We start from the raw sequence: 26707 nt of genomic DNA, 5'->3' as shown, positions 1-26707 counted from the left end.
ACAATGTGTATACTAATGATTTCTGTGCAAGAAAGGTGGATCTCCTTGACCCTTTTTTCATTCAGACGACGTCCCGAAGGTTTTTGCTACATACACTGCATCACTTTAGTTGCTTATTGTACGGTAGCAATTTTTTTTGATGTGTGTGTACAAGATGAGTACTTGACCATTTTTGCCCTTTCCTCTTTGAGACCATCATCTCGGCAAAAATTTCACATATGGAGACCATGAAGAACTAATTTTTCTCTTCCCCATATTGAAATGCTTGAACAAGCAAGATACGTATTCCACTTTGAGACAAATCAGGCAGCTTCTTGCTCTATTCGTCAGCTAAATTTGACAACTGGTTTATTAGTGCACATGGATAGGCATTGCTTGAGCACACTTAAAAGGGACCCGAATTGCATCTAATTTGTCACAAAAGACTATTTGAATAATACCAAGATTCATCGTTTTTTACAGTTCAGCTTTAATGCTCTACTCTTTAAAATTTACTGCATGATGGATCGTCAAGCGTATCATGGATCTTTAGGCGTCTCCGATGCCTGAAGATCCATTAGTCTCCAATGCATGAAGATCCATTAGACTCCCATTGCTCTACTATTCTCTCCAAATTGTTGTTTTCCAGCCATGTTCATAAATAATACATCCAACAAGCTGAAACCCATAATGCGGCAATATGTCCAAATTTGACGCATAATACAAAAATATAATGTCAAATCAAACCATAATGTCTAATACCAAGATATTAGCAATACAAAACATAGAGCTATAAATCTTCACTACTCGTAGCATCATCACAATGCAAAGCAAGGTCATCAATAAAAATCGATCGTGTCCTTCGCTTCTCCACCAATGGCCGATCAAAATGGTCATCTCTTTGGCACATGAAGCTTGCCATATCTGCAACATAACATGGCAAAGACCTATTTCTAAGGTTATATCTCAACCATATAAAGAATTATTAAGAAGACTTCAATGAGTTTTTGATAAAACCTTACCAATATGTGGGCACTTGAAAGTCAAAGATCTCTATATCATCATCCTCTACTCGTATGTATGAGGAGGAGGCTCCCACATCCACAAAGTGAGAAGCTATCAAAGGTCGAAGATGATTCTCAATAATAGAATGGTCATTCTCCATTCCAAGACAGCACCTTCCTGTATGTAGACATGCTCTCAAAATTGGTCCTGTCCCTGATCCAAGCTCCAAGACAATGCTATTTGACGCAGTTAGAAACTCCACAAACATGAGCATGAAAACAAGACTTTTCTCAATTCCTCCTCGCCAACTTCCAAGATTGCCTGCTTGTTTGGAGCGTTGTGATGATGGAAGAAAATGTTTAAGAATATAAGAGTCCAAACTTTGTTGGAGCTCTTTTCCTATTACATTGCCTTCTTCAACATGAAGCAATGGTGTGCAGCCAGGTCTTTTTAAAAGAAGCACATGAAATGCATTCTCCTAAAAAAATTTAAAAAAATAAATATCATTTAATATATAATACATCAAATATCAATTGATCATGTTACATTATGTAATTCTTATTGAGACTTACCTTCACCACAAAATCACTCTTTCCTGCATAAGCATATGGCTCTGTAGTCTCAGCCAGCCATCGAAGATGAACCTCCATCCGAACTTTTGAGACCATACGCTCAACAATGGGGAGAGAGGAAGTGGAGCACAAAACAAGAGTCCATCCACCGTCATCCATACAAGCTGCCGCAATGCCCAATGAGTAGAGTACATGATCATCAGAGATATCGTTCCAAGAAGGCATAGTCTCGTATCCTACAATTAAGAAACACATCAAGAAAGCATACTAATATTAGTCAACTTTGCAATTTAGTACTTCCTAAAAAAAAGAACATTACCTGGAACCATTGATCCAGTTGGTAAGTCAACAACACATAAATCAACACTCCAAGCGCAAGTCTTCTTGTGTCGTTGCCTTCTCTCACCACCAGCTTTTAAAAAAAATGATCGTATCTTTTCAAATTCCCCACCAAACTTCCCCGCAAGTATGTCTTTACCCAAGATGATGTAGTCAGATTCAAGAACTGCCACACTCTCCTTAGATGCACGATGAGAGAGTCGAGAGAAAGATTGAATTGGCAAGTATATCATGTCATTGGTGACGCTCTTCTTTCTTTTCTCAACATGTGTAATATCGACATCAACACACTCATTCCCTTCAAGTATTACAAAACAAAGCATGATCAAATTTTAAACTATTATGCAATGAAAAACAAAAAATATGCATGCAAGATCATGCTCTTTACCTTGTGTGTCAGCAAGAGTAATCTTTGGTCGACCTGTCTTTGCAGGGAGCTTTTCCAATTGGAGTTTCTCAGCTTCTAAAATATTTCTTTGTTGTTCTTGCACCAGCCTCAATGTATCTTCATTCATATTTCCAATTGACCCTAAGTCAGATTTGCACTCTCCTTTTTGATGCCTTTCAAATGCCTCATTTTCCTCCTCAATACAACATCCTTTTTTCATATCAACCCACCATGGACAATGCTTTCTCTCCCAATCACTAAGAAGAAATACACCCGAGGACTTTCTATCCTCTCGGAAAATAGTAGAAGTATACATGCAAAATGATGGAGGTGAAAGCATTGGCCATGCTTTACAAATATGAGGGAGAGTGTTTATCTTCTTGCTACTCAACAATGATAGAAGAAACCTTCACAATAGATTGTTAAACTTGAAATTAGACAAGGTCTCCCAAAGTACCACATAACATTAAAAAAGAGATCAATTTAGATACCTGTAAACAACTCTTCGAGCTGCATTTGGTAGATCAACTTGCTTTATGGCTGGACTAGCCATGGTCATTTCCTTTGAAAGAGGCTCAAAAAGGGTATCTCTATACCGAAATAGAATATCATTGAAGTACTCGCCCAATGTCGGATGCTCTGGCAAAGTCAATTTCTCTCCTCCAATATTTTTCTCCACCACTTGAGAAAGCATTCTAGAGGCGTCAGTCAAACGCTGCTCCATCCATACCTCTTTTGCACACCATCTTATGTACTCATGGTCACCTCCAAGAATACCATAAGAGCTTTTCAAATTATCATCTGCACCAAGCAAAGCAAGCATAGAAATGTTCTTCTCATGAGAGCATGCTGCAATTGAAATTTGATATAGTTTATCCAATGTGATTTTCCGAGATCCATCAAACATTGGCAATCCCCAAAGCACATCAAACCAAGTCTTTCCCAAGCTTGGATTGATGATACACAACATCTACAAGTACGAGATTAACTTCAATTAATAAAAGAGTACTACAAATGTTATCAACACAAAAGCATTGCAAAGTAGTCCCGTAAAAAACTCACTCTATGAATCTTTCGCACAAAAGTTTTGGTCACAGCTTTTCTTATCAACATGAGTTTGTGCTCGCGCTCTTCTTTAGGGAGACCACTTGGGATCTTCTTCTCGTCTTTGTCCATGTTCTTTTTTTAGTTTGCCTAAGAGGTTAAGAGCAAATATATTGGAACACAATAAAAAGATTTTGATGTTACATGCTTATCAAATGAAGTTGTAGACACACTCACAGAGAAAACCATCCGAGCAAGCAAGGATTGCGTAAGAGGATACCAAACTTTACGACCTCCCGAAGCCTCTTTCACACGTGCTCTTTCAATAGCCATTTTTTCTACAGGTGTAAAATCCTCCATAAAATCATCCACATCACAAGAGCAAAGAGTGCTTGTGTATTGCAAATAGTCCCGTAAGCTTGTGAAAACAATGGCATTCTCATTCATTCTGCCAAAAGAATTAACAAATATAAAATAGAACAAAAGGATTCAAAGGTTTCACATATTACTTTATAAAACAAAGTAGAACTTACAGATTGAATCTCTGAAGAGCGGCCAAGAGTTTGACTTCATGTTTTGGCTCGGGATCAATAAACTCGGCTCTGATTTTAACATGTCTTTCTTTATCTCTTGACCTTACTTCCTTAATTGCTTCCATCCAAGATGCAGTTCTATGATTGCCTTCCCAAACAAAAAACATCTTTCCGGATAAACATGACCAAACTGGGTCTTCCACAATCTCTCTCTCAAATTCCTCATTGATAGCCACCCAATGCTTGTCCCATGTGGATTGGATCTCGGCATCCACTAGTTTAGTTGTGCCATCAGGTAGATGTAGAGATAGAATAAACAGACCTTTGATGGGAACATACCCTTCGTGGGTAAAAGCTCTTTTTAGATCTGAGAGGTCCGGTCTCAACTCTCGAACCTTGGTGTTAATTAAACAACGACACAAGGGTACTTCAGGAACTGCCTTACCCCTATGTATTGTAAGAGCTTTTAAGATATCGGATCCCAATGGTTTGTCAATGATAGCAGGCACATGCTCATGAATTTCTTGCTCAAGATCATCATCCACAATCTGAAGCTCATGATCAGCATCCTGAACAATATGCTCCACTTCTTGTATCTCACCCTCAAGCTCCATAGGAGTCACCTCTTCCACTTCTTGTGGCTCATTCTCGGAACATTTTGTTGCCTTCTTAGACTTCGGCTGAGAACTTGAACCAGCAACCCGCTTTGCCTTTTTTTGGCCACTTGCACATGTCATTCTATTGACCAACAAAGTGAAGTTAGAATATATACAAAGTCAAGCTGCAAACCACATACTTTTACCGCAAACTTTGTGCAAACAAGTCATGCCATCTCATGTGTTTATAAGAGACACTCCAGTGTACATACGACAAGACAATTACATACGACAAGAAAATTACTGTATGTGTGTGAGGAAAGCTTTACGTTTAAGGGCGGTTATGTTTGTTTCCAGGTATTTCGCCAGCGAAATAGAGAGGCAATGTGTAATCAGGTAATCAAGTGTGTAATCAGGTAATCAGGGTAATCAGGTATTTCGCCAGCGAAATAGAGAGGCAATGTGTATTTCGCCAGCGAAATAGTGAGGCAACGTGAGTATTTAAAATCTTAAGCAGTGAAAGTCTCTCTCTCTCTCTCTCTCTCTCTCTCTCTCTCTCTCTCTCTCTCTCTCTCTCTCTCTCTCTCTCTCTCTCTCTCTCTCTCTCTCTCTCTCTCTCTCTCTCTCCCTATTTCGCTAGCGAAATAGGGAGGCCATCCGTGTCTCAAACGAGCAGCCAATGCTGATTGCACCAGCAGCGAAATTGTACCATGACAGTACAGCTTGAGGCTTGTGAATCAAGTCCACGCGCAGACAACAACATGAGACTTGGCCAAGAAACCACAGAATAGATAGGCATTTAAAACATAGCGCGACTAAAGCTACCTGTGGGAGAATTTTCGTGCACGAGCAGCAAAATTGTACATGGCTCTCAGTAGGAAAGCCCATCTGAAAAACATGGCTCAGCGAAATTGTACATGGCTCTCTGAGAAGACCCGATCCACCTGGTCATATGCCACATGAGTAAACAGCACTCATAAAAATTCAGCAAGCATTCATATGCTCACCGTGTACACTCTCATGTGCACTCTCATATGGACTTACATGTACTTTCTTGGACATGTGCACATGTGGGCATGGCTCCGAGGTTAAGATTATCATATGGACTTACATTGGGTTGAAGATTATGTCCTTCTCAAATGTCAAAAGTTTGAATTTAGATACAATTTAGATCTTGGAAGTCTGAACTTTAAGGTGAGCTTGTCATTCTACTCACTCGGGATGTGGACATTCTACTCACTCGGGAGCACAGACATTTGGTAAGTTGTTGGGGTCCTGCACATTAAGTTCGCTTTTGCCAATGGTGAGCATAGTCATATTAGACGACATGGACTTTTAGTGCAGGGGAGAGTTATGTATGTCACTCTGCAATTTGGGGACTATTAGTGCAGGGGAGAGTTATGTATGTCACTCTGCAATTTGGGGACTATTAGTGTAGGGGAGAGCTATGTAGGTGGCTGGACAGATTCTATGTTGGAGATATTGGACTGAGACTTCACTCTCTAATTACATGCCAATTTTGATGTGAGGAAAGCTTTACAGGTATTTCGCCAGCGAAATAGGGAAGCAATGTGAGAATGTGAGAATGGTACCAGTTAAGGGATTGACTCAGTTAAGGTATTTCGCCAGCGAAATAGGGATATGAGGGATTGACTCTGTTAAGTGCCTCAAGGACCACTGGTCCACATTGATTGAATGTTACACCTACTCTTGGCCATTGTTCATGCACCAATCGTATGTGACTCAGAAGATTAAACCTGTATAGTTGCATTGATTGTGATATGAGGCTTCTTTTGTCCTAGAGTCAAAATCTGTACACTAGAAGAAATCCTTGAATGTCTATCTTAGCAACCCTATGGTCATGCAATAAGTACAACCAATGGTCATTAAATCTATGTGAATTTATTGAGGACAGAAACTTCTTCCGTCTTTGAAAACCGTGACAAGCTCTATGCCTGTCCTTAAGAAGCTCTCAAAAGAAATGATACTTTCCATTGCTAGGCTTTGGATTCCACACTTGCTTTATTGCACTCTAATAGTCACATTGCGTACTTGCTAAGCTCTCTATGTAGGTGGCTGGACAGGTTCTATGTTGGAGATATTGGACTGAGACTTCCAATTTTGATGTGATGAAAGCTTTACAAGTATTTCGCCAGTGAAATAGGGAAGCAAGTGAGAATGTGAGAATGGTACCAGTTAAGAGATTGACTCAGTTAATGTATTTCGCCAGCAAAATAGGGATATGAGGGATTGACTCAGTTAAGTGCCTCATCATCATAAGGGGCTTTCAAGGACGACTGGTCCATATTGGCTGAATGTTACACCAACACAACCTGGTGGCCCATGCCCCCAACCTCAACTATCAGACGGCCGACCGCACCTAGCTAGGTGTATGGGACCAAAGAGCCCACAATAGGTTACAATGTTGACATAATCCAGTCTCAACTAGCCAAGAATGTCTCAATTAATGACAACTAGTGTAATGACAACTTCATATAATTCTTGTCCAAGAATGCTCAATTATTTAATGAAATTTGAACTAAGTTTCTTTAACATATTGTTGACCAATGGATTAACCAAAAGACTCATCACAAAGTGATGAATAGCATCGGTGTCTTGAGAATAGCTAGAGACAAGCCATCCCAAAGAGAGTGAGAATTCCGCAGATTATATGTGTTTGTTGTTGAATTCCCTGGTTTGTGCATAGTCAATACATATCTAGGGACTAACAATACTAGTATTTTACATCTGTACCTATTCATGAAAATGGCCAATGATCTACCGTATAAGCTACAATGTTAACTTCTCCATGATCTTTAGAGATCATTCAGATGCTAGCAAACACACATACATACATATATATATATATATATATATATATATATGTATATATATATATATATGTATATATCATTTATAAAATGTACATGAAAATAGGAGGGAACCTTGCTAGGAGCAAGAGCGAGCTAAGTTTAAAATTATGAGAACCTTCAGTTGGCCTCTACGAGGGGGAGGTTTGCCAGTGGGGGTTTGGCCCATTATATGTATATTGATTGAGCTTTGGAGGATACAAAGGAGACCAAAAGGCTGTTGAGATACACAAAGAAACTGTCTTCTATTTGTAGAGCCATACCCAACTTTTACCTCTTCTTCCTAGGATACTAATTGAGCACCAGTATAACTACATCTTCAAAGTTATTACAGAGGAGCTGAATAGAAAATGCCAGATATTTACCATATTACCATATATGCACAAAACTCTACACTTTTAATAACAACCCTAAGTCCCTATTTCGCCAGCGAAATAGGGAGTTTTGACCCTTTCCAGCCTTTCTCAGTCTTTCTCACACTCTGTCCCTTTCCAGCCTTTCTCACCCTCTGTCCCTATTTCGCCAGCAAAATAGGGAGTGTCCAGCCTTTCTCATGAACCCTCTATCCCTATTTCGCCAGCGAAATAGGGAGTGTCCAGCCTTTTTCATAACCCTCTGTAGGGAGTTAGCTATTGAGGTCGGAAGTTCCTGCCTCCTGCCACACCTAGAGAAGCTCATGCGTTGCCTCCCCTAGAGAAGCTCATGCGGCACTTCCCTTGCCACCGAAAGATGCACAACTAGAACAGCCAACTCCCTTGATAGATGAGGTGAGAATTGGAACAGTCAAGCAGAGAGAGAACTTACCTAGCCACCATATTTCGCTGGCAAAATAGTAGGGGGAGAGAGAGCGAGAGAGCATCACGGATATCATTGAGACAGAGAAAAAGAACATGTACCTGCAGTGCTGAGGCGCCAAGAGGAACAGATATGGTGAGAACTGGAACACCTGCTCCAAGCCAAGCAGGAAAGAACTTCGCTGGAGGGAGAGAGAGAGAGAGAGAGAGAGAGAGAGAGAGAGAGAGAGAGAGAGAGAGAGAGAGAGAGAGAGAGAGAGAGAGAGAGAGAGAGAGAGAGAGAGAGAGAGAGAGACTTCACATTTCTGCCATATTTCGCTGGCAAAATAGTAGGGTGGAGAGAGAGAGAGAGAGAGAGAGAGAGAGAGAGAGAGAGAGAGAGGGCGTCCACTTCACACGTCCTTTTTTGTGGACGGGTGCAACCCCATTACACGGCTACTCATTACCTTGATAATTTATTCTTGGACATAATTGCTTATAACGGATTCTTGGTAATTTATTCTTGTAAATAATGTATTTTTGTATCGGTAATTAAAAAATACTTACTTGCGAGTATTTTAGATAAATAATGTAGCTTCCTATTTCGCTGGCGAAATAGAGAGAGAGAGAGAGAGAGAGAGAGAGAGAGAGAGAGAGAGAGAGAGAGAGAGAGAGAGAGAGAGAGAGAGAGAGAGAGAGAGAGAGAGAGAGAGAGAGAGAGAGAGAGAGAGAGAGAGAGAGAGAGAGAGAGCAACCTGTATGTGGATGGGCAATTTTTGAAAGCTAGGATTTTAAGAATTTAAAACCTGGATATCGGATCAATCATAATAATCATTTTAAAATTAATCATTTTTTTAAATTAACCATTTTCTACAAGAAACGTGGAATTGTGTAAACGTTTCATAATTGAAAGAATCATTTTAGATATTGACCCAATATTTGCCTCTTCATATAATAATTACCTAAAATAACTCTGCATATAATTACTTTGTTTTCGACACTTTGAAGTCATTCAATCTTTTATAATTAACTTATTCACTTTAATAATAAATTTATTAATTTTAAAGTCATTCAATTTTTAATAATCAATATTAACTTTAATAATTAACCTATTTAACTTAGAGTAGTTTACTTATCGACATGTTCACGACACTGCCTTGCAGCATTTCTAACTCTGCAAAATGGCTGATGATCTTCAAATGGCCACTATAGAAGATTCCACGGGCACAATACTTAACATAGAATGCACTAATGGTGCTGCTACTCTTGCTGTTTCATACCTCTCTTCATACTTCAATCTATTGGAAAACACAATGGAATTGCATCAACAGGCAGACGAGAGGGATGGTACTGAGCTGCAATATGCGATTCAAAGCACTGTTGGTCATAATGGGAAAGAATATCATTTAAACATTATGTTCGAAGAGAGGTTCTTTGTATCTGGATCTCATCCATCAACCACAGGTTCTCCTCACAGCATTGTTGACGTTATTACCAAGTTGCCATCACATAATGTCCTGAACATTGCATTTAAATTGGTATCTTCAATTCACCAGGCTACTGAGCTACCACGAAAATATGATGGAAATATTTTGTTTGAATTTCCACCTTCTGTGGATGGACCAAAAATTAAAGGTATGGAAACAAAGTTCAGTGGACATGTGTGGAGTGAAGATGTAACATCACGAGTTTCAGGCTTTAAAAGGATAGTTAGGATAAGAAAATGTGCAGGCCATTTGTTGTGTGAGAATGGACTATGTCCTTATATTCAAAGGACACGTACAAAGAATGATTGCCATTGGAAAGGTCGTGTACAGAAGGTCCCAAATGTTGGCGATACCACAAATGGATCTTTGAAGTGTCTGCATTGCAACTGTCCTCCATTTTGTATTGCCTTGTGTGTCTGCAAGATGTACTTATGTCTCCCACATGATAGTGAGATGGAGCCAATAACCCGTTGTGTAATTCATTTAGGATATCATATACATAGGGTTGGTGATGGATCATCAAAAAAGTAATTTGATGATATAAAGCAGAAGGTGCAAAACATAGTTTAGCAAGGCACAAGTTCAGGACCTAAAAGTTTACAAAAGCAAGTGGCAGAGGACTTGGTGCTAGAGGCCATCATATCTGGAGAAAACAACATTCAGCTTACAGACATTGAGCTTAATGCTTTGTTTGAGAGACTCTTGCCAGTGTTATCATCCAAAAGGTAAATTGGGACTTGAAGAGCATCTATATACCTGAATTAGTGTTTGAAAAAATCTTCTTTTTTCCACATCATTAATTTACTCATAATTTTCTTGTTTCCTTTTCTTTTAGGATTGCTAGATGGAAGAGGAATGATAGGGATCTTAATGATGGATTGGAGAGAATCTTGAACCTAAAATCAAAAAGCAGATTGCAATTTATTCATGGAGTAATTTTCCCAGGTCAACTATCATCCACAAGCTACTCCAGATGTCACGTGTTTAAGATGACAACCAAGGATTCAGGCTCAAGTGTAGATCTTGTGAAAAAAATGCGACCATCAGGAGAATTAGGAAATTGTTGGGTTTGCTTTGATCACGTCAAGAGGATACGAGATTGGCACTCCATGGCCTGTCATGTGTATAATCCCTTTATGCAAGAACTCCAAACCATTGCTATAGGGGAGTTCAAAAGTGAAGACACAGAAGCTCAAGTGCTATTTTGGAATTTGTTGAATGAGGTCATGGAAAAGGAGGGTTTTAGTGCTGCTGAGTTCCATAGTTTCATGGCTGATGAGGCTCAACAAAATTGGTTGGCTGTGAGGACAGTTTTTAATGGAGGTCCTGAAAAATGTTATGGAAGGTAAGGAAAGAACCTGCTTGTGGCATTGGGAGGATAACTTGGAGAAGCATTCTAGAAAGTGCATTTCTCCAGAGAATCGGGAGGAATTCAAAATTAGATGCAGAGCTTGGAAAAATTCACCTACTGCTGAGAGTGCAAAAAATGAACTAAATTCTCTATGTGAGTGGTTGGAAATGGGTAATGCCAGACCCAACAATGAAAGGATGCTTGAAACTTGGATTTCATGGTGGCATGCAAGGGTTTATCATTGGGGAGAGTACATTTTAAAGGTACATACTTTCTTTTCTCAAATAGCACATTCACACATGATTGCTTCTTGTTGTCACTAACAATGTGATTATTTTTTTAGGCAATGGAAGAAGATGATAGATATTTGGTTCCTTGGAGTAACCTATCAGAGTCCATTCATGGGAGTTGGTTGGCTACCAACAATGGGGTCAAATACATGTCTCTATATGATGCATGTCTCTCAGACCTCATAGCGTCTTGTTTGCAAGGGGCAAGGCATGCTGCATTTTTGAAGGGGCAACACATAGGATCTCGACCAAGCCTTTGTAAGCTGCAACAAAGAGATCCAATGTGGACAAAAAGATCATACTCACAAAGGAAAATAATAGATCTCACAAATGAAGTTGCAGAGGAAATTGGAGTTGCATCAGAGGCAGGCTTTGGATATGAGAATACAGCAACAGTAAGAAAAAAAAGGCCGAGATCAATTGCATTGCCAATTCATGAGTTTGATTCCCACCGACCAGAGTTTCAAAAGATCACCAAGCCAGAGCCACCAAGCCAGAGCCACCAAGCCAGAGCCACAAAGACACTCTTTTGCCTTTGCGAGTGCTAGTCAAAATGAAGTCACTACACATATAGCAGAGGTGGATGTGAGTCCAACAGTGTGGGCTATACGACGGACCAATCCCGGAAGCATGGTGCGATGTCAAGGATATCTTAGAACCATAAAAGCAAAGTGTCAAAAATACATAGATTCAAAGGGGTGTGCTGGTAAGGAGGGAGTCCCTGCTCCTTCTTTCTATGGAAGAATTCGTATCTCAAATGATGAATCAAATATTCAACCACAAATGCTATGGTTTTGTGGTGATTCTGTGGAGCACACTTGGGAACCTACAACTGCAATTTATGGATTGCTATCACCTGCACCTGCAAAATGGCATGTGGCAACTGGAACACGTCTCAATCCTAATGAGATTCTTTGTCTTCAAAATGCAGGATTTATTTTGGAAGATGTAACACAGACAGGTGTTGTTAAATCACCTACAGGTCCTCAACAAAACATTGCAAACAAGGGAACATGGCCAGAATACAGAGAGGGTCAAAAAGTCATCTATAGAAGAGCAATTAGTAAGGAAATGCAAACAAGAATTGATGCTGCAATGTCTATGGAATATCAAGTACTGCATACAAATGTGGTTCAGCAACGAGAATATGTTGAGTTCATTTTGACTACACAAGGATCAAAGAGAAAAGGAGTTCCATACAATGTTACAATTTGCGTGTTTCCATCATGTACATGTGATGACTTTGTGCGTCGATCATGCACAGCAGAGCGCTACATGCCATGCAAACACATCTATTGTGTCTTATTGCGCCACTTGAAACTTGAGTTGGAAACCAATAAGCTAGTCCACCAATCTGCTTTAACCAAAGACGAGCTTCGTACTGCCCTCGCAGTGTGACGTGTGGACACCTACATATTTTTGTATTTTGTACGCTACTTATGTTTTTTGTACTCCATATTTTGATGTTTTTAAGATGACACTATGGCGTTGCATATGAATCAATTTTTGTTCTAAGTTGTGAGGGATTTTGTACAATGTTACAATTTGCGTGTTTCCATCATGTACATGTGATGACTTTGTGCGTCAATCATGCACAGTAGAACAAACATGCCATGCAAACACATCTATTGTGTCTACTTGCACTACTTGAAACTTGAGTTAGAAACCAATAAGCTAGTCCACCAATCTGCTTTAACTAAAGACGAGCTTCGTACTGCCCTCGCAGTGTGACGTGTGGACACCTACAAATTTTTGTATTTTGTACGCTACTTATGTTTTTTGTACTCCATATTTTGATGTTTTTAAGATGACACTATGGCGTTGCATATGAATCAATTTTTGTTCTAAGTTGTGAGGGTTTTTGTACAATGTTACAATTTGCGTGTTTCATCATGTACATGTGATGACTTTGTGCGTCGATCATGCACAGCAGAATGCTACATGCCATGCAAACACATCTACTGTGTCTTCTTGCACTACTTGAAACTTGAGTTAGAAACCAATAAGCTAGTCCACCAATCTGTTTTAACTAAAGACCTGCTTCGTACTGCCCTCGCAGTGCGACGTGTGGACACCTACATATTTTTGTATTTTGTATGCTACTTATGTCTTTTGTACTCCATATTTTGATGTTTTTAAGATGACACTATGGCGTTGCATATGAATCAGTTCTTGTTCTAAGTTGTGACGGTTTTTACACAATGTTACAATTTGTGTGTTCTTGTCATGTACATGTGATGACTTTGTGCGTCGATCATGCACAGTAGAACAAACATGCCATGCAAACACATCTATTGTGTCTTCTTGCACTACTTGAAACTTGAGTTAGAAACCAATAAGCTAGTCCACCAATCTGCTTTAACTAAAGACGAGCTTCGTACTGCCCTCGCAGTGTGACGTGTGGACACCTACATATTTTTGTATTTTGTATGCTACTTATGTCTTTTGTACTCCATATTTTGATGTTTTTAAGATGACACTATGGCGTTGCATATGAATCAATTCTTGTTCTAAGTTGTGAGGGTTTTTACACAATGTTACAATTTGTGTGTTCTTGTCATGTACATGTGATGACTTTGTGCGTCGATCATGCACAGTAGAACAAACATGCCATGCAAACACATCTATTGTGTCTTCTTGCACCAATTGAAACTTGCGTTAAAAACCAATAAGCTAGTCCACCAACTTGTATTTTATGAGCATTGCTAGCTTTTTTCTAGTGAGCTACTTATGTTTTTTGTACTTCATATTTTTATTTTATAAGATGAAACTATGGCATTGCATATGAATAAGTTTTTGTTCTAAGTTGTGAGAGTGGTTTATTGCTGCCAATCATTTTAGTTTTCTTACATACATCATGAAGAATTAAATTATAATAAAGCTAAAAGTTATCAAATGATAATTTCACTTCGAAATATAGTAGGCAAAACTAGAAATTTTGACCACATGTTTGGATACTAAGCTCGTAGCTCGTGGGTTTTGGCTCGTAAAATGGCAACCCCCTCGTAGATCTATGATGAGGAGCAGCGGAAGCAAGAGGTGAATAGCATCTCGATAGAGAGGAAAGAAGTCAATGAAAGGGAAAGAGAAAGAAGGGGTTTTGTGAGGGGAACATTGCAGAGCACTGGATGTCGGACACCGTTTTCAGAGTCGAATGCATTCAAGATGGAGGACGAGGCCTTCAGGAGCCGAGAGTGTTGCAAGTTTTCATCAAAGGATAAGTAGAAAAAAGGTTTGATGATGAGCAGAACACCGTAGAGCATGCAGGAAACAGTTTGCAGGGGCAAAATGGGCCGATGGTGGATATCAGAGGAGAAAAGCATAGAGGAGATTGCGCCATATTAGAGGCTTACTCAACCGTGGGATCTGGCAGAGGAACCAGAATAGGAGAAATTGGAGATGCCCATTGTGAGCAAGATGAGCCGATCAATCATCGAAGCAATTGAAGCAGTAGGATAAATCATCAAAATAATCCATACTTACCTTTTCACACAAACACTTAACTATTAAGCAGGGATTCACACAATTCTAGATGCGGCAATTAAATAAGCATTATGCTTCATAAATAAAACATGTGTGCATGTTGACGGCAATCTGTGCATTGATGCGGCAATATGGGCATCAAGTTTGCGAGTCCAAGTTTGCGGTGGATATTTTTGGTTTGAGTTTGGGTTGCGGCGTAGATGGAGATGATCAGTCTAGGAGCAAAGAGCCAAAGTGCCAGTGTGTGGCCTCGATGATCATACTTGCATCACACTTCTCGAATTTCACAAGAACCAATCAAGGGATGCACTTGAGGGTTCTCATAGTCCACCGTGCGTGCCAAGTGTATGTGCCCAAACCGCACATGTCTGCATTATACACTGGGAGTGCCGGGCGTGCCTTCACGTGTCTTCATGTGGGAACACTACCTTAGTAGGAGGAGAAATCAAAGGGTATAATTTGAAGGGTCATCAGGGATATGGAAAGTCACATGTATTCTTATTTAAATAAGGTGTTCCTTTGTACGCTGTATCGGGGCTTTCTCATAATTCAGTTATCATGGAATATGATGTCTTCCTCTTTCTTACTCTCTCTCTAATGTTGTGCTTCTCTCTCTCTCTACATTTCTGTGAGCACAGTCTCATAAGAGGTGTTACAATCCTCTTAACAAACCTACATCTTGGAAAATTTAGTGGAAGTAAACATAAAAGAGAGTGATAAAAGAAAAACATACATGAATGATGGGCCAGTGCTAACCATAATTTTCTATCAAGCATTATGTATGATTGATGAACTACCACCCATAGAAACGCAATTGGAGTTAATTCATAAATCCAAAAGAGCGGTGAAGCCGGTGGGGTAGGACCTTCTACAACAGAGCCCTTAGAGGTGAAACAAACTGGAAAGAGCTCAAAAAAACCTAAATCTAACAGTGAAGAAACCAAATAAGATGTGCCACTTAGTGAGATGAAATTAAATCAAAGGACAAAGATAGCCCCTCGGAGTATCAATCTTCAGAGGAGGAAGAGGAGGAGGAATATACACTCAAACAAACACGACTAAAGGTGAGGTCAAACAAGACTACTGATACAATACCCATTACACAAACACAGAGATATATGGAAGAGGCTCAAGCCAAAAGAGAAAAACTCCATCAATAGAGGGATGAGGGAAAAAGAAACCTCCGAACTAAAGCAGACAATGAAAGAGAGGATGATGAGAACCGGCCACTAGAGCATCGAAAGGCTAAAGCTCTTGAAAAGATCAAACAACACAAAAGGAACAAAAAATCTGAATATTGCCAACAACATGCGGCAACAAATTCATAAAAAACTTAAATTCAAAGCTGAACAAAGGGAAATAAACGAGTCCAAGCGTCAACACATCAATGATCTGGAATCATCTGACAAATCTAAATCATCTGAAAAATCCATTAAAGACGCGAGGAGGCAGACAAAACTTAGATGGAAAGAGGAAATGTGGAAGAGGAAGGTGGTGTAGAGCATTTTGAAATTCACACAAAAAATATGCCATCAACAATAAATGAAACTGCACCAGCTCCTCCTACTCAAGAATTAACTGACCAGGCAATTGAGAAGGAACATGAAGAGCAGAAAACAGATTTGCCCAAGCAAACAACAGACAAAGTGTTACCAACAACACATACAACCCAAAATACGGAGAAAGATGAAGGTCAAGAGGTCAAAAAAACCTCCAATTTCACTTGAAGGACAACATGATAAGGGTAAAATAGCGGAAGAAATAAACACAACAAAAGTTGGCAGCTCCAAAAAACCTCAAGGGACATAACAAAAGCCCATGTTGCCCTACTCACATGCAATAGTAGATGAAGAGACACAAATGATAAAGTCTTTTGACATTGACACACATTTAGAACAAATCAAGCTACACTTTCAATGTCAAAGAGCACTCTACAACCTGCACAACTTAGAGTTGGAGGATACCAAAAGAGAGGCAGCTAAAGCAAATAGTGCAAACACAACTCCAGCCGGAAATGCATAGAGAACAAGAAAATGCTGCATATTACTACAAGGAAGTTCAAACTTTCAATGAGGTAAATACAAATTTGCAAGTTGAGCAGCAGAACCTAGAGGAAGAGCTATCCAAAGAAAAGAAAAACAATGCCAAACTTGGAGAATCATATGCAGTCATGAGCAAAACACCTATACAACTCTTAGCCATGCAAGGGACACCAACATCGGCACGTACATTATCATATCCACCTTCTTTGACACAAGAGCTAAAGGATCTAAAGGCTACCCTAGCTCAAGAGCAATATGACACACAAATATTGATAGCAGGGCATAAAGAAATATAGTAAGCAAAGGATGAGGAGATTGAACATCTCCAAGAATAACTGGCCAAAGCAAAGGAGGACCTGGTTGCTCAAAGTGCAGCACATCAAGCGGCATTACGACAAAAAGATCTATCCATTAAGGCCATGCAAGCCCAGTCAGCTCCTATAGAAGTCTCTCAGAAAACAAGACAAGGACATATAGCATTTTCTAGCATTTTCTAGCCGATACACAAGTTCCCAAAACTGCTAAAGAAGAAATGCAGTGGTGGATCTTAGAAGTTCAGGATCCTTCACACAAAGAGTATTTGAAATACAAACTCAAGGTGTTAGAATCAACTGCTCTTCTCATGATTACACCTGATAAAGTTGTGAAGAATCTTGGCATGAAATGATTGCACTTCCACTGACGAGACAAGAAGCTCTCTTCTGGAAAAGGAAAATGCTATCTACGCTAGAGCCCAATCACAAAGGGGATTACAGGAATGTTCTTGTAATTGCTACACAAGTTCAAACCATCATTGACAACCAGCCCTTGTGGAAAAATAAATGGTTCAAGAGGTGCCCAACCGATGAAACCTAATACAGAAATACCCCACTCATCTCAGGATTGACCCAACCTATTGTCTCATCAACAGAAGGAGATTATGGGATGGTTTTTATCCATGGAAAAACAAAAGACCAACAGTGCTCAACTACCCTGTACTAATAAAGCCAACCAATAATTTCTTTCCCTCAACGAAATATATGATACACCCTCAACAGAGTCATCAATCAAATGAAGGAGGTTCTAGTAATCGCATGCTAGATGCTTGTAAAGATTGCCAAAATGCTAGTTACATGCATCATAGTATTTGAAGATACTGAATCAGCTGACCACCCCTAGCAAGTCTTTGTGGAAGGAACCAGAGGTTTGTGCCAAAATTTGGAAAGTAAAGTTCCAAGAAAAAACATATTCATGGGGTTGTATGCACGACTCATGTTTTTGCCTTCACACTACATGCAAACTTTCAAAGAGGCATTCATGAAAGGATTCTTGGAAACTGACTCATCAATATTCAACCCCATGATGAAGGAACTTCCTGTGCAACACATTTTATATCAAAACACTCTCAATAATAACCCATTCAGAGAAATGGCAACCAAGATCAAGATAGAAGCGAGAACACAAAAATTTAGGCAACTCACTCGACCGCTTGACAAGTGAACCTTAGATTACTAGTACAACTTGAGATGGCACCTACATCCAAATGAGATTTTGACAAAGATGCAAAGCAGGTTTGCATGAGGACGTGCAATGAATAGGAAGGGGAGAATTTTTGGAGGATGCAACGGATGGGCACGCAAAGTGCCGGCTATAAGCCACAATTCATTGTACTCTATTGTTTCCCCAAAGAAGCCTTGTAATTAGAAAGTAATGATTCTTGAAGTGTATTCATTGAGCCTATTATTATCTGTTTTCCGCTCAAAACCTATAAGCTTGTAAAGTGGCCAATGGCCGTGGGAAAGGCTCCCAAGTCTTTGGGTCAAAACTCTTAGTTTCAAAAGTAACATGATCATTATCTGCAAGGAGCTTTTGGACGTCGGCTGTGAGCTATAACTCTGCTACAACTTGTAATCAATCTTTCTCTTTGTTTGGTAATCAAAAATTGATTTTGATTAGTACATTGTGTTCCTTGTCTTTTGCTCTTGAATATAAATGTAATCATTCTCAGTTTTGTTGTGGTTTGCAAAAACCTGTTTGTGACCTAAACACATAGATTTGAGTGCTAAAATGGTTATTTTTTTATGTTTTCACCTTGGAAGAGTGTTTCTAAGACATAGAGATATCTTTTTGAATAGTTTTGTTGCAATTTTTTGCACTTTTTTTTTGGGATGGATCGTAATTTTGTTACCACCTTTGATTACCACAAAACTTGGTAGGAATGTGCCCTTAGGTGTTGTAACACTCCTCCTTAAGTTTCATTGCATTCCAACTCTATTTGGATGCCGAAGAGGTGTGATGACCTAGAGCAGTGAGACTAGACATGTGTAGATATCTCGACTAGAGAGTGATAGATTTTCTATAATAGTCGATTGCATAGTTCTATAGGTTCACTTCTTAAAATTGACAACCTCAAAGAGTCTTCGTACCCCATACCGAGTCATATCCCTGAGTATTGAGATACGTTAGTGCCAATTAGCTATGCTACAGATGTCTGTACAACCCGCTAACAGCGATAAAGTTCTTAAGGTCTCGAATCAACAAGATGAAGTTCAGTATGGCAAGGTCAAGTGGAAACCTGGCAAATACGTGCGATTGCGAGTATTGATGGTGCGAAAATCAAATGCTAAAATACTTCCTTGGTCATGAATACAAAATGAAAGGGTGGCTGGAGCTTTGAATAAGTAGAAGGAAATCTCTAGAGTTAAAAGGGAAAAAACAAGTGTGTAGAGCTACTAAGGGAAGCAAGTAGTGCCAGCATTGATTGCGATAAATAAGAAGTTAAAAGGGAGAAAAGAAGTGTGTAGAGCTACTAAGGGAAGAAAGTAGTGCCTACACTAATTTCCATACATACTTTTTTTAGAAAAGAAATGTAAAGCATCTTTTTCAAAGGAAAAAAGGCAATTTTTTAGGAAAGGGGAAAAGAGAAGAAGAAAGGAAGCAACAACGGCACCGTCACTTTTTCTTTGAAGTAAAAAAAGAAAGTTCATGTGTGTTAAAGTGGGAGGGAGGAGGCAAAAAAGAAAGTTCATGTGTGCTAAAGTGGGAGGGAGGAGGCCTGCTTTTTGGATGGCGAGAGCTTCTTCATCACCTTCTTCTTTCACTCTGTCGAGGGTGAAGCGAGCCCAAAGAGGGTATTTTTCTCTTGCACATTGAGCGAAGAGAGAGAGAGAGAGAGAGAGAGAGAGAGAGAGCTCTGTGTGGAAAAAGCGGCCATGGAAAGCTTGGTGCAAGGAGCTGGAGAGAGCTCGCCCTCGCATGTGTTTTTTGTATGCGTCAGTATATGCAACCATCACTATATTTGTTTTTTGTTGTTGAATGAAGAAATTACCCCCATTTTCAAGCGTGTGGTTGCGTTGTATCGTGTTCCTCTTCCCCCGTATTCTTTGCTCTATTGCAAGTGTGTTTGGGTATGTGTCAACAGTGTTGCCCCCCCCCCCCCCCCCCCCCCCACACACACACACACAATAATGCGTGTGCAAACAGGGAGAGAGAGTGTGTAAGGTTTTCAGTTTCTGAAACCTTAAAAATTGTATAAAGCCTAATCAAACTGATATGATTATTGAAAAAGCAAATATTGGTATTTTTGGAATCTTAAGCACAGCAAACCCCGGGCTAGAAATTTTCAGATTTAAATTCGGACAAAAACTGACCCCGCTAGTCCTTCCGAAAGATTCAATGTAAATTGAATTATTAAGAAAAATTGAAGGGTTGCAATAATCATTTAAGCATAGACTTTATTAAAGGCCTCCCAAATATTTACAAGATATTTACCAATTAAGCAAAAATAAGTCAAAATATAGCATAATTGATATTTTAAAAGCTGGCAGGTAATGGGAGGGTCATCACTGACCTGCCAGGGACTCATTTAGCAGCAAGGGGCTCCATCTGGAGCTGTAGGGATGCTTGAGCTGCAAGCAACTGCTTTTTCCAGCCTGTGAGAGCTTATGAGTGCCAGAAAACTATAAATAGGACCCCTTGCTTCACAATTTCGGACAGACTCGCAGCCTTGACACACTCTCTCTCATCTAGAGAGACCGCTACGTAGAAATCACTGAAGATTAAGCTCTAGTTGATTAAATTAAATGGTAATTAGCCTAATCATTCTTAATAAGCAAGGCTAGATTAACCTATTTTCTTAACAAATTAAAGATTAGGCCTATGTATACTCAAAAATCCTCTCTAAATTAAATATTATCTTTTGATTGTTGTAATTAAACTTAGGGATATTAAACTAATTAATTATTATATCATATTAGGACTGAAATTGTCCATATTAACCATAAATTAATGGGAATTATATTAATTAAGTTTAGATTATGTTGAGATAATTACCAGAGCTGCATTGGAATGTCATTAAGCTAGGAAAATTAAAATTTTTGAGTAATTTTCATAATTAATTTAGCACAATTACACTGTTTTTTAGAGAGAAATAAAGGGAAAAATAATCAAATTGATTCAAAATGCTTTGAGTTATTTATCAGAGGTTAATTACATGTTAGGAACCCGTGATAATTATGTTAATCTTAGATAATTAATTTACCTAATTACTTTAGCAGAATTACTCTATTTTTAGGACACATTAAAAGGGAGAGATTAATAAATGGATTCAAAATGCTTTGAGTTATTTAACAGAGATTAATTACATGTTAGGTAACCCATGATAATTATTTGAACCTCAGATAATTAATTTACCTAATTATTTTAGTAGAATTACTCTATTTTTAGGACAAATTAAAAGATAGAAATTAGTAAATTGACTCAAAATTCTTTGAGTAATTTATCACAGGTTAATAACATGTTAGAAAACCTGTGATAATTATGTTAACCTCAGATAATTAATTTACCTAATTACTTTAGCAAAATTACTATGTTTTTAATACAAATTAAAAGGGGGAAATTAGTAAATTGATTCAAAATACTTTGAGTTATTTATTAGAGGTTAATTACATGTCTGTAAACCCATGATAAGTATGTTAACCTCAGATAATTAATTTATCTGATTACTCTAGCAAAATTACTCTGTTTTTAGGACAAACTAAAAGTGAAAAATCAGTAAATTGATTCAAAATGCTTTGAGTTATTTATCAGAGGTTAATTACATGTTAGGTAACCTATGATAATTATTTAACCTCAGATAATTAATTTACCTAATTAATTTAGCAGAATTACTTTGGTTTTAGGACAAATTAAAAGGGAGAAATTAGTAAATTGATTCAAAATGCTTTGAGTTATTTATTAGATGTTAGAAAACTAGTGATAATTAAGTTAATCTCAGATAATTAATTTACCTAATTACTTTAGTAGAATTACTCTGTTTTTAAGATAAATTAAAAGGGGGAAATTAGTAAATTGATTCAAAATGCTTTGAGTTATTTATCAGAGGTTAATTACATGTTAGAAAATCTATGATAATTATGTTAACCTCAGATAATTAATTTACTTAATTACTTTAACAGAATTACTCTGTTTTTAGGACAAATTAAAAGGGGGAAATTAGTAAATTGATTCAAAATACTTTGAGTTATTTATGAAAAGTTAATTACATGTTAGAAAACCCAGGATAATTATGTTAACCTTAGATAATTGGTTTATGTAATTATCTCAGTAAAATTATATTATTTTTAGGGAGAAATAAAAGGGGAAAAATAGTAAATTGATCCAAAAACCTTTGATATAATTATCAGAGGTATAATGCACCTTGAAGAATTCATGATAAATACCCCAATCTCAGATAAATAGTTTAAATATTTATCTTCATTAAAAGTAACCGATTTTGCATATGAAATAGAGAAAGGAAATTAGTAAATGAATTTATCTAATTACCAAATAAATACCTGAGGTCCAAAATCACTATTGAAGGATGGGAAAATTACCTCAGCATAAATGGTTGGTATAACAATTTACTATCAGCAAAATTTTGCCTAAATTAGACCATAAGTAAGTGAGTTCTACCGTATCCCGAGTGACATTTTACGAGCGAATATAAATCCGAGCGAATACCTCACATGACGATATCAAAATATTGACTTGTAAAATGTAATGAAAAAAACATTTCATTTGTTGCAAGAGGAAGAAAATTTCAAAAGAATTGGAAGGTCCTATGTTGAAGAGTCGAATTCATCGTCAATGAAAACACTATGTTTTTTATGCGTTCGAAATGGAGAGGATATTCGTAAAGTGCAAACAAATTAGGGTTTACATGCATGTATAGATCAAGAACTAAACAATGAAACAAGAAACTAAATTCAACAAGCTCTACATTTGCAAGTTAAATAATTGGCATTATACACAGTCCATATTACAAGTTATACTATCAAACCATTACTATAAGACAATTCTTATAAAATCAGACAGAGTTTCCTTTGCAAGAGGAAGAAAATTTTAAAATATATCATGGGTCCATTAATGGCCACCTCACATGAGGATTTTAAAAAATTGACTTGCAAAATCAAATAAGAAAAGTATGAACTATTTGTCGCGATGACAAAATCTTGCAACATATGATAATTCATTTGACTCTATAAAGAGTCACATTCATCATCAATGAAAACATTGCGTTTTTTAGGCGTTTCGAAGACAGGATAGTCGTATTGTGATTCCTCCACCATCCGTTGAGCTGTCGCTTCTGCGTAAATTGGCAATACACTTCCACAGACATGCAAAAGCATATATAGTCAATATACATGAAATCAAAATCTTTAAATTTCATTAATGACAATACATAAATGCCGACGAATTTATCAAAAACAACATGAAAACCAAAAACACAAAGATGATGTCAATGTCATAGGAGGAGTGAAGGCTCACTAGTCATCAAAAGGGTTGACAAATGATGGCACGTCACCCTGATCCTCAATGTCTATAGAGGTAGATGCCTCGTCTCGGCTTCGCTTTTTAGGATGAAGCAAGGGCACCACATAATCTCTGATGAGAGGCTCATCAATATCAACTGCACCACATGCTTGTCCAGACGCACAGCATGCAGCCAAAACAGGAGTTGTACCACATCCTAGCTCCAAACAAATACCTTCAGGTCGACAAAGTAGCTCCACAAAAGCCGCAACAAAAGCCTGGCTCCGCTGTAACTCACCGCGCCAAGGGACCCCGGATCCTGCTCTCGCCATAGACTGCTTTGGAAAATGGTGTGTCATGAATGAATCTGAAGGGTGTATACCCAAGCGAGAGAAGAGTGCTGTGCTCTCTGCGACATAGCATGATGGCTGCATCCCAATCCTGTGTACCATAAATAGCATAGAGCACTGACACTACAAACCAAATTACAAAGCTATAACTTTCAAGAAAGAGCCTCAACAAAGCTGCAAATAGAATTCAAGGAAGCAATACCTGAACTCGACCAGATAAACTCTCAACACATCCATATGAACTATGATGGAGCACCATAATGCGACGATGCACAACCATCTGCGAAGCACGGCAAAATCTCTCCACCCATCCAATAACATCTCCTATTTAAAGTTAGGTTGTAATAAGAAAAAACTACTAACATCATGAAATAGCGAATATACAAATATTCTATTAGAAAACAAATACCTGCTGTAGAAGCCATAATTAGCAACCAACCAGAATCCGCAAGTGTAGAGAAAGTCAAATGTATACTAGAACGCACATGATCCTCTGTGCAAATATCCAAACTAGATGGTGAAGAAGATCCTGAATGCAAGCCACCGCATGGAAGATCCAAAAACACAAGATCTGCAGCCCATGTCACAGGTCTCCCTCCACGAGTGTACAACACACCACCTGAGCGTACTACTCGAGACATATGGTCATGTACAAGACTCCATGATGCATTACGAATACCCTCTCTAAAGTCTGCAGCGATAGAAATGTAGTCACCAACAACAGCGACACATCGTATGTCACCACCGCGAAGCGCTGGACAAAGCAATGGAGACTCCAAAACATAGATAAACTTGATGCTCTTCTTAAGAACAATCATCCTCGAAGCATCTTCAACCACAAATACACACGCAATATGTGAATCATTTCATAAATTATGAACAAAAGGTAAAAGTAAAGTATCAACAAATACTTACCATAATCCAAAATATCCTCAGCACCCGGGGTATCGACTACAGTCTCTGTCCTCTCACGGGATGAGTGGACACCTTCAAAGAGATAGGTAATGCTTTTGAATCTATTGAAGTCAATATCATAAATTTATATGCAGCAAAGGATACCATGAGCATACCTGGCTGCCTCTCCTCTACTATAGGTGCGGCTAGTGGTTGTACCTGTGTTGCTGCATCTCTCTGCAAAGCTTCGTGAAGCTTTTTCTCTCTAGCAAGTATGTGACCCTTCGCCATGTCTATCCACCAAGGACATGTATCTCTCTCCCATGTTGTCAAAGTAGACATACTTGGGAGGTACATGTATGTTTCCTCTGATGCCGCTTGTGTCCATTGTCTCACTACATATGGAAGAGCTGGCAAAACTCCTTTGGACACCAAAAGCAACAAAAATCTAACAAAAAACATAAGCCATAAGCACACAAATCCAAAGTAACACAAAACCCTAAACCAAAGTTGTAAACCAAAACTCTAACAAACCTGTAAGCCAATCGTTGGGGTGCCATGCGAAAGGTATCCACTTTCTTGAGTGCTTGTTTCTCCACATCCTTTGTTTTATCCTCCAAAGACACTTCCAATGGAAAAAGATAGGGTCTAGCCTCAAATTTTATTTCATCAAAGTAAAACCCTAGAGTGCTATCATGTGGTAATGGCACTCCTCCCGCCACATCCAAAAAGTCTGAAACAAGTTGTGTTGCTCTCTCATAGACACGAGCAAGATAGCCTTCTCTACGAAGCCAACTACACCAAAAAAACACAACAACAAAGTCATAACATAGTCAAAGTAATCCATGCACAAAAATCCAAGCAAGCACAACAATACTCACTGTCGAAACACATGATCCCCTTTCTTTAAACCAAAAGCTGCCCTTGTGATTTTGTCAGACTCAAGTAGTGAGACCCATTGGATTTTATTTTGTACCGGAGCATCATGAAGAGCAATCAAATTTAATTTCTCTAAAGTTGCCCAACTATCATATCCCCATCTGAGCGACATAATCCTTGCCAACCAATCTGTCCCAAGATTAGGATCCACAATATTCAATAGCTGCAACACTTCAAAAAATAACAAGTTATACTTTATAACCATAATGACCTTACGACTTCACACTTATATAGTGAAATGTACCTTTCCGATCCGTTCTTGATATTTATGTACTATTTCTCGATTAATATTCTCCTCCTCTTTGTTTTTTTCCTCTTCAGAGAGTTGTTGACCAAGTTGGGATAATCTAGACGCTTTCTCTTTTGTTATTTGAACCTAAAAGCAAAACTAACTTGTTCATGAGACAACGGAAAAACCCCAAACATAATCTGCAAGAAAAAAAGGTTAAAAAACTCACATCAAAGACAAGCATGCCAAGATAGCACCGTGTGAGTGGATACCAAGGTTCCGTACCCTTGGTAGCATACTTTCTTCGCACTGTCGCAATTAATTTCTGGTGTTTCTCAGGAAGTGTCACCAAATAGCTTTCATGATCTGCTGCACATATGTGATTGGTATTCACAATCTCATCTCGAAGATGATTAGCCACCAAAGCATGTGTATTCATACTACAAAAAATCAAAGTGATTAGCTTGAACTATGAATTATTCCAAGAGTTCCAAAATATGTCTTCATAGAAACTTACACATTCATTCTTTGTAAGCTACTCAGTAAAGCAATCTCAGGAACCTTTCTGGGATCTATGATAGTACAAAGCACCCTACAATGTTTTTCTTTTGAAGTTGAAAACTTCTCTTTGATTGCTTCAGTCCATGCAAGCGTGCGATGGTTGCCCTCCCATACGTAAAACATGTGGTCGGAAAGCTCTGCAAATCTTGATTGGCCTTTAATCTCTGACTAAAACTCTTCATTAATTTCTCTCCAAAGAGGATCCCACTTT

The 26707-nt window shown here is 38.5% G+C and overlaps 1 pseudogene; it reads right to left on the bottom strand.

The window, feature by feature from the left end:
- Positions 1-769: 769 nt before the first annotated feature.
- On the bottom strand, positions 770-4597 carry LOC147453397 (uncharacterized; annotated as a pseudogene).
- Between the last annotated feature and the right edge of the window lie 22110 nt (positions 4598-26707).

The sequence above is a fragment of the Adiantum capillus-veneris genome, chromosome 7 (genome assembly GCF_014529385.1).
Source record: "Adiantum capillus-veneris isolate H3 chromosome 7, ASM1452938v2, whole genome shotgun sequence".
NCBI classification, from domain to species: domain Eukaryota; kingdom Viridiplantae; phylum Streptophyta; class Polypodiopsida; order Polypodiales; family Pteridaceae; genus Adiantum; species Adiantum capillus-veneris.
Note: the sequence above shows the minus strand (reverse complement) of the source record. Positions and strands in the feature narration are given on the sequence as shown.